This window comes from Salmo salar, chromosome 21 (genome assembly GCF_965601325.2).
Source record: "Salmo salar chromosome 21, fSalSal1, whole genome shotgun sequence".
Lineage (NCBI taxonomy): Eukaryota > Metazoa > Chordata > Actinopteri > Salmoniformes > Salmonidae > Salmo > Salmo salar.
This window is the reverse complement of record NC_138311.1, coordinates 17,312,631-17,328,335: the sequence shown is the minus strand read 5'-3', so window position 1 is coordinate 17,328,335 and position 15,705 is coordinate 17,312,631. Positions and strand designations below refer to the sequence as shown.

General features: G+C 40.0%; 1 pseudogene; it reads right to left on the bottom strand.

The window, feature by feature from the left end:
* Window positions 1-15,705, bottom strand: part of LOC106581706 (myosin-IIIb-like) — an 80,986-nt pseudogene that overhangs the window by 42,198 nt on the left and 23,083 nt on the right.

Sequence of the window (15,705 nt, the reverse complement as noted above, 5' to 3'; positions counted from 1 at the left end):
GCTAATGGGGATGCAAATAAATGTGCTTGTTTGGGAAACACTCTTGAAAAGTTGGCTCGTAAATAACGATGCATCTGGTACGATCGTCGTAATGCTTAAGTTACATCACAACTGGGCAACAAGGCCCTGATCTATACCTTGCCAGCATAATGGTGAATCCCAAAGCAGAGCTCAATATGTTTTGGTCTCCAGAAGTACTTGTAGTACAGATTGTCCTCAAATGTATCTGTAGAGAAAAGATATTTGAAGATAACATTGAAAAAAAGACTAATCTTGATTAAACATAGTTGCTTTCAGAGCAGGGTTATTTTAGTACACATGAACTTGACCTTGTCTGCTGGTGAGGCTTTGTCTTACCGACCAGAGCAGGGTTGTTTTAGAGCACATGGACTTGACCTTGTCTGCTTGTGAGGCCTCGTCTTACCCACAAGGGTCTGGTCGGTGGCCTGGGGGAACTGGCTCTCCTCATCCATCAGAGAGAGCAGGCCAATGGGCTTCTGGAGGAACATGTCCAGGATGGGATGGTTGTCCTCATACTGGCATCCACCAACTCGCTCTGGTACTCCATCTAATTAAAACAAAGAGAATATAGAACAGTCCACAGTTAATGATTTCACTAAATAACCCAATTAAACAATCTAGGCTAAATAGGATTTTTGCATGTTTAAAAAAAGTTCTTAATCAACAGCACCACTCCAGTTCTTCTTCTTCGGCTGAAATGTATAACAAAGTCAGTTGCTGAAATTATACAGAACTGTTCTGAAATAACAAATAAAGCCACTTACTAATTCATAATTTAGTTCCATTAGCAAATAACCCAGAGGCATATCACATTATTGCATCTGCTTAATTTAGATCATAAAGTTATTTTAAATATTTGACCAATAAAGTGGAAGCAACGGATCTAAACCGTCCTCCATGTTTAAATCATTAACTCAGAATAATCCGCTTCTGTGTACCGCTAACCACTAACCCTACATTGAAGTCAACCCTACATTGAAGTGAAAACATATTGTATGTAACATGACAAATCATGCAGGAAAGTTGCCTAGTTATGATCCGGGAATTAAGTATGCCCAGTTAAGCCTTGGTATACAAATGGTTCCAAAAGGACACATCCAGCACATATACTGTAGAATACCGTTTAAGAACACAACCTCATTCTTACACTTCAATTCTTGTCTATTCATTATACTGAATAAAGTGATCACTTCATGAATACCAGCTTTCTCTCTAATTCCCTTGAAAGGAACTGCTAGAGAGCAAACATTGAGACAAAAGGACGATACAGCAAAAAGTGCTCTTGATTCATTTCTATACAGCGTCGTCAGTGAAAACAAAAAACTCCCACACTCCAGGGTAAACAGCTTCATTAAATCAATTAACCTCTCTAGGGTAGGTGGCACCAAATCGTCCCACCTACGTAACAGCCAGTGTAATCCTGTGGCGCGTTATTCAAAAACCTCAAAAATGCAAAAACTTCTATTTTTCAAACATATGACTATTTTACACCATTTTAAAGACAAGACTCTCGTTAATCTAACCACACTGTCCGATTTCAAAAAGGCTTTACAACGAAAGCAAAACATTAGATTATGTCAGCAGAGTACCCAGCCAGAAATAATCAGACACCCATTTTTCAAGCTAGCATATAATGTCACATAAACCCAAACCACAGCTAAATGCAGCACTAACCTTTGATGATCTTCATCAGATGACAACCCTAGGACATTATGTTATACAATACATGCATGTTTTGTTCAATCAAGTTCATATTTATATCAAAAACCAGCTTTTTACATTAGCATGTGACTAGCATGTGACTAGCATTCCCACGAACACTGCCGGTGAATTTACTAAATTACTCACGATAAACGTTCACAAAAAGCATAACAATTATTTTAAGAATTATAGATAGAGAACTCCTCTATGCACTCGATATGTCCGATTTCAAAATAGCTTTTCGGTGAAAGCACATTTTGCAATATTCTCAGTAGAAAGCCCGGCATCACAGGGCTAGCTATTTAAACACCCAGCAAGTTTAGCACTCAGCAAAGTCACATTTACTATAAGAAAAATGTTATTACCTTTGCTGTCTTCGTCAGAATGCACTCCCAGGACTTCTACTTCAATAACAAATGTTGGTTTGGTTCAAAATAATCCATAGTTATATCCAAACAGCGGCGTTTTGTTCGTGAGTTCAAGACACTATCCGAAAGGGTAAATAAGGGTGACGAGCATGGCGCAATTCGTGACAAAAAAATTCTAAATATTCCATTACCGTACTTCAAAGCATGTCAACCGCTGTTTAAAATCTATTTTTATGCAATTTTTCTCATAAAAAAGCGATAATATTCCGACCGGGAATCTGCGTTTAGGTAAACAGACGAAAGAAAATAAAGCATTCGGTCGACTCGGGCACGCGCCTAAGTCCATAGTACTCTGATCGGCCACTTGCCAAAAGCGATAATGTGTTTCAGTCAGAGGCTGCCTCGATATCGTTCAGCTTTTTCCCGGGCTCTGAGAGCCTATGGGAGCCGTAGGAAGTGTCACGTTAGAGCAAAGATCCTCAGTCTTCAATAAAAAGAGCCAAGATGAAACACAGCTTGTCAGACAGGCCACTTCCTGCATGGAATCTTCTCAGGTTTTGGCCTGCCATTTGAGTTCTGTTATACTCACAGACACCATTCAAACAGTTTTAGAAACTTTAGGGTGTTTTCTATCCAAAGCCAATAATTATATGCATATTCTAGTTACTGGGCAGGAGTAGTAACCAGATTAAATCGGGTACGTTTTTTATCCGGCCGTGTCAATACTGCCCCCTAGCGAGAATAATATCTAGTAGGTGAGGGAGAAGAAAAATAATAATTTTAACGTCATATAAAGCTATGAAGAAGATAACACTGAATTACAGTGTTTCATTAAGAGACGCTTCTCCTGTGATTGATGAACAAGCTTGCATACTGCATCTGGATATTTAAAGGAAAGGCTCACCCATTTTGAATGTTACATTGTTTTTGTGCATCTCTGAGTGATGTTCTATCGATTCCCTGGGCCATTTCATGTTTTCATGTGTATCTGAGTTATTGGCGTTCAAGCAGGCAGAAATCCGTCAGGTATGACGTAGCACCGTGATAAAGTCTCTCACTACACTGGAAGGTAAAAAGAATACGACTTTTAGATAGCGAAAACGTCTATCATACATGTCCGATTTCAATACTGGCCGATTGTCTTTGGTATTATTGTGTGTAGCTACGTTTGCTAGCTAGATACCTAGCTAGCTAGCCAGCGCATAGAGAGAGCATTGCATTGTGGATTTTGTACTCGACTTGAGCTGCAACAGATTTCCCCAATAATATTCCATGTTGCTACCAACCTTATTATAACGCCAAAATGAAACATTTGTTCACAAAAAATATTGTTCTCACATATTAGTGTTTTTTTAACACTGTAAATTAAAGGAATGTGTGGTTTTGGGTGGATTTTTCCTTTAATATACAAAATGATGCTCAACAAAATGTTGAAATATGTGCTGCAATAAAAGGACATCTTCAGCGTAATCCAGTCTATCTTCATTTGTCACTGTTAATGGACTCTTACTGGAATTGGAGAAGCAATCAATTCAGGCTTTGCCCCAAATGGCATCCTATTCCCTATGACTCTTGTCAAAAGTAGTGCCATTTGTTACGCATACCTCGATTCTAGAACATGAGCCACCCTATCCCGCCAACCCCTCTTTTACGCTACTGCGACTCTCTGTTCATCATATATGCATAGTCACTTTAACCATATCTACATGTACATACTACCTCAATCAGCCTGACTAACCGTTGTCTGTATGTAGCCTCGCTACTTTTACAGCCTCGCTACTGTATATAGCCTGACTTTTTACTGTTGTTTTATTTCTTTACCTACCTATTGTTCACCTAATACCTTTTTTTGCACTATTAGTTAGAGCCTGTAAGTAAGCATTTCACTCTAAGGTCTACTACACCTGTTGTATTCAGCGCACGTGACAAATAAACTTTGATTTGATTTGATTTGAAAAATGTGCTGGTTGAAGTCAAACTGAATCTGCTCATTTGCAAAGTTGATGCAGAGTTGCTCAAAGGAGTTCTTCTTGAAGTTCTCGAATCCAAAGATGACCAGGATTCCCACATTCATGCCACTATCTGCAGCACTTCAAAGGGGAAAAACAGGACAGACGAACAAAATCACTCTAGTGTGGAACTGTCTGAGCAAATCCCAAGCAACCAATGACTTATGAAACTTTAATGATGAACCAAGTTCAGCCCAAATAGAGAATATTTTGATCTGAATGGCCAGTTCTACTGTTATGGGGAAATCATAATCAACCTCTGAACAAAAATTATGAAAGTTCAGAGCTCTCTAACTACAATAAATGAATCATAACATGTTATGGTTAACAAGGGTTGTACAAGAGTCTGTATTTAACCGTGATCTAGACAAGTCTTTAGGTCTACACTAAACACAAATCTTACAGAGTGATTTCACTCCGGTATTGCTACGATGGAGAGACACCATTTCCCATAATCCCTTCAATTACCAAGACATTAGAGGTCACCTTTTGTCTTGGTTAACAGGTTATTAATGGCAATAACAGAGTGTACAGATGATTGAAGTGGAAACAGACCCTGTGGGCCTTCAGCAGCTCAGAGACAGCAGATGACTCCCTGACAGTCCACGCTCACATTTATGAGGGAATTATTTTGGATCAATGAACAACCCTTTACAGTCTCTCTGAAGTTATTTTAATCATCTGAATATTATTTTCTCAGCACGCAACTAAAATGTATTCAACTTCTTTTGCGCCCTTTCTTGTCTCGTGCTGTCCATTCATATTCTACTCTCCGTGTTTGGTTCTCTACCCAGATGTAAGGGTCACTAGAGCTTAATAATATACAGCAACACACACACATCTGAAGCAGAGTGCAACAACCAAAGACAGAGGGACCAGAGAGAGAGAACCAGTGCCTTACACTTACTAGTTATTCATATCAGGCTGCAGGAGGGCATCGATGCGGTTGACTATCCAGCTGAAGAGGCGTCCGTACAGAGCCTTGGACATGGCGTCCCGGACTTCGGTGGCTTTGTCTACAGTATTGGTGCGGATGATGGTCTCTCCCGGGGTCACCACACAGTGGGACGTCAGGGCCTCCATGAGCACCTCAGGGCCGATGCAGAGCAAGGCCGCAGCTGAGGGACAGAGCAGGCCCATGTCACATACAGCAGCAAGGAAGAAACCATTTAGCAATACTGTGTATGCACCAATAAGTTGGAATGTTACCATCTATTATTAAATCAAACTGAGCAAGAAAAAAATTGATTTTGCTAATAATACTGAAGTACTGTTGTCTTACCATTTTCTAAGGCCTCAGCATTAGGCACTTCACTTTTATCTGTCTGGTGTTGGGAAGTAATTGCAGTGAATTCTTAATCTCCAGGTACTTTGCCAAGAGACTGGAATTGTCATTAATGGCCGTACACGTGTTGCCAAATGCCTCCAACAAGGGATTCACCTGGAGGATCTTCTCCTGCAGTGTCCCGATTGTTTGACTGGGATCACAGTAAAACAATTGTTTTTACAACTCCCTGCAGAGACTCCCTGCAGAGACAATACAAACGAAATATGTAGGACTAAATATATCAGCGTCTTAATCTGTCCAATGAATAATGAATTCCATTGAGGTGGAAAACTTAGTTCAATATTTGTGAACATGATGTAGTAGAATATGTGAAAAACTGATTCATGGGGTTTTAGCACACAAGCAGTACCTTTCCCAGGCAGGTGAGATGTTGGACAATCAGCCCTCTCTGTCTTTCCAGCTCCACTCTCTCCACTGATGGCGATGTACTGAAACACAGGGACACATCAACAACAACTTTGTCACCGGGGTGTCTCAAACAAATGCATCACTAGATCTCTAAACAAGAAAATGTCACTAAAAAATGCCAATGATAACATTATCCATTTAAAACGGCATATCACTAAATATTACTTCCACACACAAGGTGCCTGGTCTTTGCAGAAGGGCATCATGCCCTGGTATGCTGCATCAGCAGTAGCAAAGATGTGTGGAGGATTGTCTGCTCGCTTCACCCCATGGTACAGCTTGGAGAACTGTGAACAAACACACCATATTAGAATATCAATACCGTTCTGTCTTTTACAGAGGTATTCACAGGAATTATGACACACAATGACCCTGCTGTTATAAACTAACCTGTGGCGAGTAGATGCTTAGAGTTTGAAAAGGATTGAGAGCGATAAGGATGTCTCCAACGTACGTGTATATCTGAAGCTCGTAATATCTTTTTGAGAGGTGTTTGATGAGGGTCTCCTGCAGAGAAGAAGGAGAACACACATTTAGTACTGTGTAAAATATCTACACTACTGTTCAAAAGTTTGGGGTCACTTAGAAATGTCCTTGTTTTTGAAAGAATAGCACATTTTTTGACAAATTAAAATGACATCAAATTGATCCGAAATACAGTGTAGACATTGTTAATGTTGTAAATGACTATTGTAGCTGGAAACTGAAGATTTTTATGGAATAGCTACATAGGCGTACAGAGGCACATTATCAGCAACCATCACTCCTGTGTTCCAATTGTGTTAGCTAAACCAAGTTTATCATTTTAAAAGGCTAATTGATCATTAGAAAACCCTTTTGCAATTATGTTAGCACAGCTGAAAACTGTTGTCCTGATTAAAGAAGCAATAAAAATGGCCTTCTTTAGACTAGTTGAGTATCAGAGCATCAGCATTTGTGGGTTCGATTACAGGCACAAAATGGCCAGAAACAAACAACATTAAAAGAAATTATAATAATTTCACCTTTATTTAACCAGGTAGGCCAGTTGAGAACAAGTTCTCCTTTACAACTGCAACCTGGCCAAGATAAAGCAAAGCAGTGCGACAAAAACAACAACAACACAGATGGTATAAACAAACGTACAGTCAATAACACAATAGAAAAATCTATATACAGTGTGTGCAAATGTAGTAAGATTAGGGAGGTAAGGCAATAAATAGGCCATAGTGGCGAAATAATTACAATTTAGCATTGACACTGGAGTGATAGATGTGCAGATGATGATGTGCGAGTAGAGATACTGGGATGCAAAAGAGCAAAAATAAATAACAATATGGGGATGAGGTAGTTGGATGGGCTATTCACAGATGGGCAGTGTACAGGTGCAGTGATCGGTAAGCTGCTCTGACAGCTGATGCTTAAAGTTAGTGAGGGAGATATAAGTCTCCAGCTTCAGTGATTTTTGCAATTCATTCCAGTCATTGGCAGCAGAGAACTGGAAGGAAAGGCAGCCAAACTAGGAGTTGGCTTTGGAGATGACCAGTGAAATATACCTGCTGGAGCGTGTGCTACAGGTGGGTGTTGCTATGGTGACCAGTGAGCTGAGATAAGGCGGGGCTTTACCTAGCAAAGACTTATAGATGACCTAGAGCCAGTGGGTTTGGCGACGAATATGAAGCGAGGGCCAGCCAACGAGTGCATACCGGTCGCAGTGGTGGGTAGTATATGGGACTTTGGTGAGAAAACAGATGGCACTGTGATAGAGTGTTGGAGGCTATTTTGTAAATTACATAGCCGAAGTCAAGGATCGGTAGGATAGTCAGTTTTACGAGGGTATGTTTAGCAGCATGAGTGAAGGAGGCTTTGTTGCGAAATAGGAAGCCGATTCTAGATTTAATTTTGGATTGGAGATGCTTAATGTGAGTCTGGAAGGAGAGTTTACAGTCTAACCAGACACCTAGGTATTTGTAGTTGTCCACATACTCTAAGTCAGAACCGTCCAGAGTAGTGATGCTAGTCGGGCGGGCGGTTGCAGGCAGCGATCGGTTGAAGAGCATGCATTTACTTTTACTAGCATTTAAGAGCAGATGGAGGCCATGGAAGGAGTGTTATATCATTGAAGCTCATCTGGATGTTTTTTAACACAGTGTCCAAAGAAGGGCCAGAAGTATACAGATTGGTGTCGTCTGCGTAGAGGTGGATCAGAGAATCACCAGCAGCAAGAGCAACATCATTGATATATACAGAGAAAAGAGTCTGCCCGAGAATTTATTCTGAAACTTGTCAGTCTATTCTTGTTCTGAGAAATTAAGGCTATTCCATGCGAGAAATTGCCAAGAAACTGAAGATCTCGTAAAACGCTGTGTACTGCTCCCTTCACAGAACAGCGCAAACTGGCTCTAACCAAAATAGAAAGAGGAGCGGAAGGCCCCGGTGCACAACTAAGCAAGAGGACAAGTACATTAGAGTGTCTAGTTCGAGAAACAGACGCCTCACAAGTCCTCAACTGGCAGCTCATTAAATAGTACCCGCAAAACACCAGTCTCAATGTCAACAGTGAAGAGGCGACTCCGGGATGCTGTCCTTCTAGACAGAGTTGCAAAGAAAAAGCAATAACTCAGAAAGGCCAATAAAAAGAAAAGATTAAGATGGGCAAAAGAACACAGACACTGAACAGAGGAAGAGATTGGAAAAAAAGTGTTTTGGAGTTTTGAGGTGTTCGGAACACAAAGAAGAACATTCGTGAGACGCAGAAAAAAATGAAAAGATGCTGGAGGAGTGCTTGACGCTATCTGTCAAGCATGGTGGAGGCAATGTGATGGTCTGGGGGTGCTTTGGTGGTGGTAAAGTGGGAGATTTGTACAGGGTAAAAGGGATCTTGAAGAAGGAAGGCTATCGCTCCATTTTGCAACGCCATGCCATAACCTGTGGACGGCGCTTAATTGGAGCCAATTTCCTCCTACAACAGGACAATGACCCAAAGCACAGCTCCAAACTATGTAAGAACTATTTAGGGAAGAAGCAGTCAGATGGTATTCTGTCTATAATGGAGTGGCCAGCACAGTCACCGGATCTCAACCCTATTGAGCTGTTGTGGGAGCAGCTTGACTGTATGGTACGTAAGAAGTGCCCATCAAGCCAATCCAATTTGTGGTAGGTGCATCAGGAAGCATGGGGTGAAATCTCTTCAGATTACCTCAACAAATTGAAAACTAGAATGCCAAAGGTCTGCAAGGCTGTAATTGCTGCAAGGATTCTTTGACGAAAGCAAAGTTTGAAGGACACAATTATTATTTAAATGAAAAATCATTATTTGTAACCTTGTCAACGTCTTGACTATATTTCCTATTCATTTTGCAACTCATTTCATGTATGTTTTCGTGGAAAACAAGGACATTTCTAAGTGACCCCAAACTTTTGAACGGTAGTGTGCATATACCGTCCTCTAGTCCAACAACAATGAAGTCAACATACAGTATCCAATCTTACCTCATCTAAAACCTCCAGGTTCACCAGATCATCATCAGGACTGCTCTCTATTATGACTGTTTTAGGAGTGTTGATTATTTTATGTCTGTTGGAGAAAAGGACAAAATAATGGTGAAGAAAGCATTATAGTGACTAAAGAATACAGCTAAATGACTAATAATCTGTCTGGATATAAAACCCATTCATTTAGATGGGTTGTTGGTGGCCCATAAGGGTGTTCCCCAGGGAGAACTCCACCATTATTACAGGCTGTGATTGCACTTTATCTCTGTTTGACCTTTCACTCTACAATGGGGCCTGTGGGCAAGAGGTCAGCACAGAGGCAGCTGGCGCATTGGGATAATTGGAGGGATGTGCGTGCGTGTGTGTGCAAATAGACATGTAATCGAGATTAGCGAGATTAATCAGCACTTTTGACAAAAACAACAAGCTCTAAAATAAAATTGTTATCACCACTAAAATATTGCACCCAGAAATTCTCAAGTTCAGATACTAAACCTAATATGAACAATGAAATGGGCAAGATCTCATTCACAAAGTGCAGTGTTTCCCTTATATGCATTTAGTGGCCACCACTGCAAAATGTTAACCAAAAATATATAAAAACACATATATATTTTTTTTTTGTTGTTCAGGATTGTAAAATGTTTCAGTGTAAACTTAAACGACTGAAACCAGATATAAAGTACGCAGAAAATATAATGGAGGAATATATTTTTTAATAACATAATCTTTGAGATCTAACAATCAGCAAAATAAAAACTAGACAGTCAGGGAGAATCTAAAATTCTAAAAATGCCATGGCATGGGACCAAACATGTGTAGAATTGCAGAAAACTAGAGTGTGTTTTAATAACAACCCCAGCAGTAAGATACATTCAACCAGCACATACTGTACAGTAGAGTAAGTCAGACCTATAGAATTGGCACACTTGTGATTAGTTCTAGTCTACTAACCCTAGTCAGTCTGTGTCCTAAAATAAACTTGATAAGCAGCCAACAGAATAATTTCTCAATCACAATCAACTGTTTTTTTTTAATAAAAGCTCACCGTAAGCTAGATATAAATCATTGCATAATTCTTAATTCAGTGATAATGCAAGGTTGAACAGTTAGTATTTTCTACAAGTAAATCAATATGAGACCGAAGTGTTTTATTCCACGGATAATTGGTTTAATCATATGGGTGGAGGAGTGCTCTGTACTAAAAGTTCGTCATCGTCACACTGTTAAAAAAAGATCCATTGGGAGAAAAACGCTTTTATTAATCTAACTTTGAGTCAGCACAATCACTCCTATCAAATTAGTTCCACTCCCCTAACTTCTCTTTAATCACATACTTCTCATTACTTTGACTACACATCATGTCTGTTACACTGGTTTGAAGGGACAGTGAAAGGAAATAAAACTCTGCCACCCACTGGTGAGAAAACACATCTCAGCTCATCAATTCATTAATGAGTTCTGCAGTGGGGATTCTTTTAGATCATTTTTTTGGTCATTTAGCAGATGCTCTAATCCAGAGCGATTTACAGGAGCAATTAGGGTTAAGTGCCTTGCTCAAGGGCACGTCGACAGATTTTTCACCTAGTCGCCTCGGGAATTTTTCAGCTGAAAATGTTAGGATTTCTTTGAGGTGACAATACACTTACCTGGTCTTAAGTTTGGAGCCCAGGTCTTGCTGCTCGCAGATGAGTGTGGACAGCTGTTGACCGAGAGCCTTTGCCATGGGCCTGTTTAATGAATGGGTGTTCCAGAAGGCGGGTCACAGACGGACGAGTCTCAAAATCCTTTATCAGACACCTGTGTAGCGACAGAATGCAATTACAACATCCCAATACATCATAAAGGAGATAGAAAACCAAACCTGGTGCAACCTTTCCCTTGGTTTAAAACAAAACCTCTGATAACTAATTCACCTGGTGGATCTTTACATTTGAGTCGACGTCAACACATGAACAAAAACTAAATAGACAAAGTGACCTGAACATCTTACAAAGCTGATGTCTCTGGATTATCTGACGAGGGTGTTCTCAGTAGGGTGCTTCTATGGAGCTTCTCATCAGTGCTTCTGTGTCTGAACACTGTCCCCTCTGTGAGTACATGGTCTGGTCATCACCATGGCCCCCAGTGCAAACAGGTCTGTTTTTGGCACAGCCATGGATGGCCTCTATCTGCTATGTGCCGTGTTTACTTAGAGCCCACTCTTTGTCATGGTGGTCATATCTATCCCTATACTACTGCCTTCACATCTTTGATGTACGATATAAATATTTTCAATCCAGAGGCAATACAATGTTGTTCAAATTATTGATATATTTTTTTGACACGGGTAAAAAGTCCATGGACATGGTGTGATACCGTTTCAAATGGCGAGGGTATTTAATCCAGCTGCCAAGTACTTTCTTATGAAATGAGCATTTTTTTTGTTATCCTGCTTTTATTCTGAAAAGATGTTACCTATAGCCATCATACCGTATATATCCCTTCCATTCGGAACATCCATCCTTCTTTAATTCATCGAAACACTTAAACGCCTGAATATATTTTATAGTACTGCGACACAACTCTGCAGGCAGACAGCAAAGAGATAAGAGAACAATACCAATCTGACTCCTGCTACCTAATCTGGGCTGCAACTCTGCTTCCTCTTTCTTCCTCTTTCTATCAGTTTTCTATCAGTCTGCTCTGGAAATTCATTCCTCGAATTCATTAGTGTCAGGACATTAAGCAGAGGTTGCAGCCATTAGCCGAGATGCGCAGCCGGGATGCTAAACATCAGGCCACTTTGTTTCAAAAGACAGCTCCTTTGGCTGCACGGGGGACAGACACTGATGATGCATTTATTATCCAGAACAGCGATAGTAGACACTGTTGTTTGTTTACGACGTATGTGGCAAATCAAATTTGATTTGGTCTGGCTGAGAGCTGGAGAGTCCTCACAAACATTGTGCCAGGCCTGATAACATTGTCCACCCTCCACACATTGTAGCCTGGTGGGCTTTGTTTGAAGAGATTATTTCTGATCTGATATCATAGAATCCATTACCTCATACTACTGAGAGAGAGAGAGCACGATTTAAAAAAAAACACCCAATAAAATGCATTGCATCTGAATATGCAAAGTGATATAAATGAAACATTACAGTAAGATGTTTTATAAACAGTGTACTGTAAGAATCAAGTAACGGTTGTATGAGTTGTGTTCTCTCGGAACCAGAGAGGATAATTGAGCTTTTTTAAGAGAATCAATAAAGATGTCAGCATTCCCAATAAATGACACAAACGGCATAGAAATCAACTGCTATAGGCTACCTATAACACAACAGCACCATATATTCCTTCCTGTTCACATGGGCCTCGAACCGTCTCTTTCAGCTCTCCAGCTCCACCAAATGAATAAATAACGAGGCACAAAAAAAAGGTGCTTGGTATAACATCATTAAAACAGTGTTTAATGTGCATTATGAATCAAAAAGTCTGTATGATAGGCCTTTTGATAGATGGGTTCAAGCAAAGCCTTACCAATATTTTAAGGCAGTAGTGTAGCACCAACTATAGATCGGACTCAGCTCCAGCTTCTAATCCAACTCTGACAGACCTGGTGCTCTGAGGAATGCATGACTAACACAAATAAATGAGTCTGTTACCACTAATGGTTATGGGTTCACAGCTGTACTGTTTGATGTTTTCATTATTAATAATGAATGAATAACCACTGCCTTTCAATCTATTCCACCAATAACAACACAGAAGGAAGACAAAAATCCCCACCCATAAATAACCCCTGAAGAAATTGAATTTTCTCTCTCATTTACGCCTCGCTCTCTGCTCCAATTTGCACTGCATGCTAGATATTGAGGTTGTTTATTCAGCGAGACTATTATGGGCCAATGTTGACATTATTTGTTTTCCACACTGGAGGGACTGATTACTTATCTCGTCCTAAAGATAAAACTGATAATTCAGTAGAATTCGTTTTTCCTCTGCGACAGATTTATGGAAATGAAAAGTGATGAAATATGAGGAAGATAAAAGGGTTGATACTATCTAGCTTAAAAAAGATCCATTTCAAGTCCTTCCATTTCCAGTGATCAAAGGATGCCCAGAACCAAATGTGGAACCAGTGCATTCTGCTCCTTTGGTCAAATGGGAAAACATTGAAGTCTCGCCATTGAAACCCATTACATTTTTAAAAGTCAGATGTACATGTGTACTCTACTTTTCCATTGTAATAGGCTTGTGTTGGTTAGAAAGTAACACATTCATGTATTTATTTTGTTGTCATCGCCATTAACTAACTGCATTGGGGCCAGTTGGTTAGAAAGTAACAATTCATATATGTTGTTCTTATCACCATTAACTAGCTGCATTGGGGCCAGTTGGTTAGAAAGTAACAATTCATATATGTTGTTCTTATCACCATTAACTAGCTGCATTGGGGCCAGTTGGTTGCTTCAAAGAGTAAATCAAGACAAATAAACATGCACAATAATAAAAAAGTGATCTAAAAAAAGCTGCCAGTAGTAGCTAAATTCTCCCACTGGAATATCCTCCCACTATCGGACCCAGCATCCTCATTACTGTGTAAGAATAGAGGAACACTTTTTAGCAGGAAGCACTCGGCGATGAAGGATACTCACTGGTCAATGAAGTGACTGAAGCTTCTGCACCACTCCTCTCGATTGCGTAATGTAGGGGAAGGGTTTCTGAAACAAACACACACATCACAAAAATCATCATTCCTGGATATGAAGTTATTTTTTAAATATTGAACTGAAATGTTTAAGTTATTGATGTTGTTGTCATTGGCATAAACACGATCGTTCTCATGAGACTGGAGCAGCAGCATGGTTGAGTATAATCTGAGTGCTGATTATAGTCATAGGACCTGAGAGTTACACAATTTGGAGTACAGGCTGGTGGAGCCAGCCAAGCCAGGGCCACTGCAGGCAGCAAGAGAAAAGTGACAAATGATAACAGCTCCTTAACTGTCTGGTAGGAAGCATCTGCCAGCGGGAGCCAAAATTATGGGACCCGGTAATACCTCTGTCAGCAGCATTTAAAGAGACCATCTATAACGAGTACCTCAAGATGAATTCAGTGGTTGATACATGTATCAGAAAGGAGCCAGGGCAGTAAGGCTCAAATACAGGGCATTATCATTTCTACACTATACAAAGTTCACAGCATGCTCACCAAAGAAATTAAAGAAATAATGTAATGGGGAAGATGGTGATTAGTTATGTTTACACGCATATTATAATCAACAATATGATTTCGCTCATGAGTGATAATGTAATATTGGATAGGGTGCATTTATACACTTAAAAGGATCATCCACCCCAAACCACAAATTCCTATGATTAACAGTGTTAAATAACACTAACATGTGAATTATTTATTATTTTTTGGTGAACAAACGTTTCATTTTGTTGTTATAACAAGGTTGGTAGCAACATGTGAAAATCGTTGTGGAAATCTGTTGCAGCTCAAGTCGACCCACAATGCAATGCTCTCTCTGGGCTGGCTGGCTAGCTAGCTAGCTAGCAAACGTAGCAACACACAATAACACCAAAGTCAATGTCATTATGTGAAGTAGCAGGCTAGCTGTGCAATCGCCTAAACAAACGGCACAATCAATTTAGGAGTATATCTCACTGACTTCCAACTTGCAGGTCGTCTCTGTCTCAGAGCGGGTGTTACGAGTATGCTATGAGCCCGTTGCTATGGCAACGACGGCCCTTTCGCACGTTTCCGCGTTTCCAACAGACTTGCAGGGAGCATTGCGAGATTGTACTAGAAGGAGAACTGAAACGTTTGGCACACTGTTTAGAATGAGCACATCTAAGTGAAATATATACTTTGTCATGATGATAGAAATGGACGAATGTGTTGTAGAAAAGTATGCCCATACCATCTATTGGCTGATTTGGTGTGCAGGTAATTGTTTTATTTGTTTTTAATTATGAAATGTGACGATGTGTTATTCCCCATCTCGTGTGACGAGAACCATGTAGCTGTGACGAGTTCCTACACGATTTCCTGATTTCACAGAAGAACCACTTAGAAGTTAAATCGTGGGGATTTTTTTTATTTTACCCACCGATAGAACATAGGCTTTCACCAAATTGACAGGGGTTTCATGATTTGTATTTTGGGGGGTGGATTATCCCTTTAAGCTTTCAAACTTAATCTTCAGTGTATCATCGACTAATTTATTAAATGGAGACAGCGACTCTGAAGAAAAGCGATGTACATTTAAGCCATGAAAAAACAACCAAGAACAAATGGTTCTAATTTCTTTGACAAGAAAACATCATCAAGAACAAAGCTATAGGCTACACATAAATGAGAGCCTATTAAACATCTTTATTTT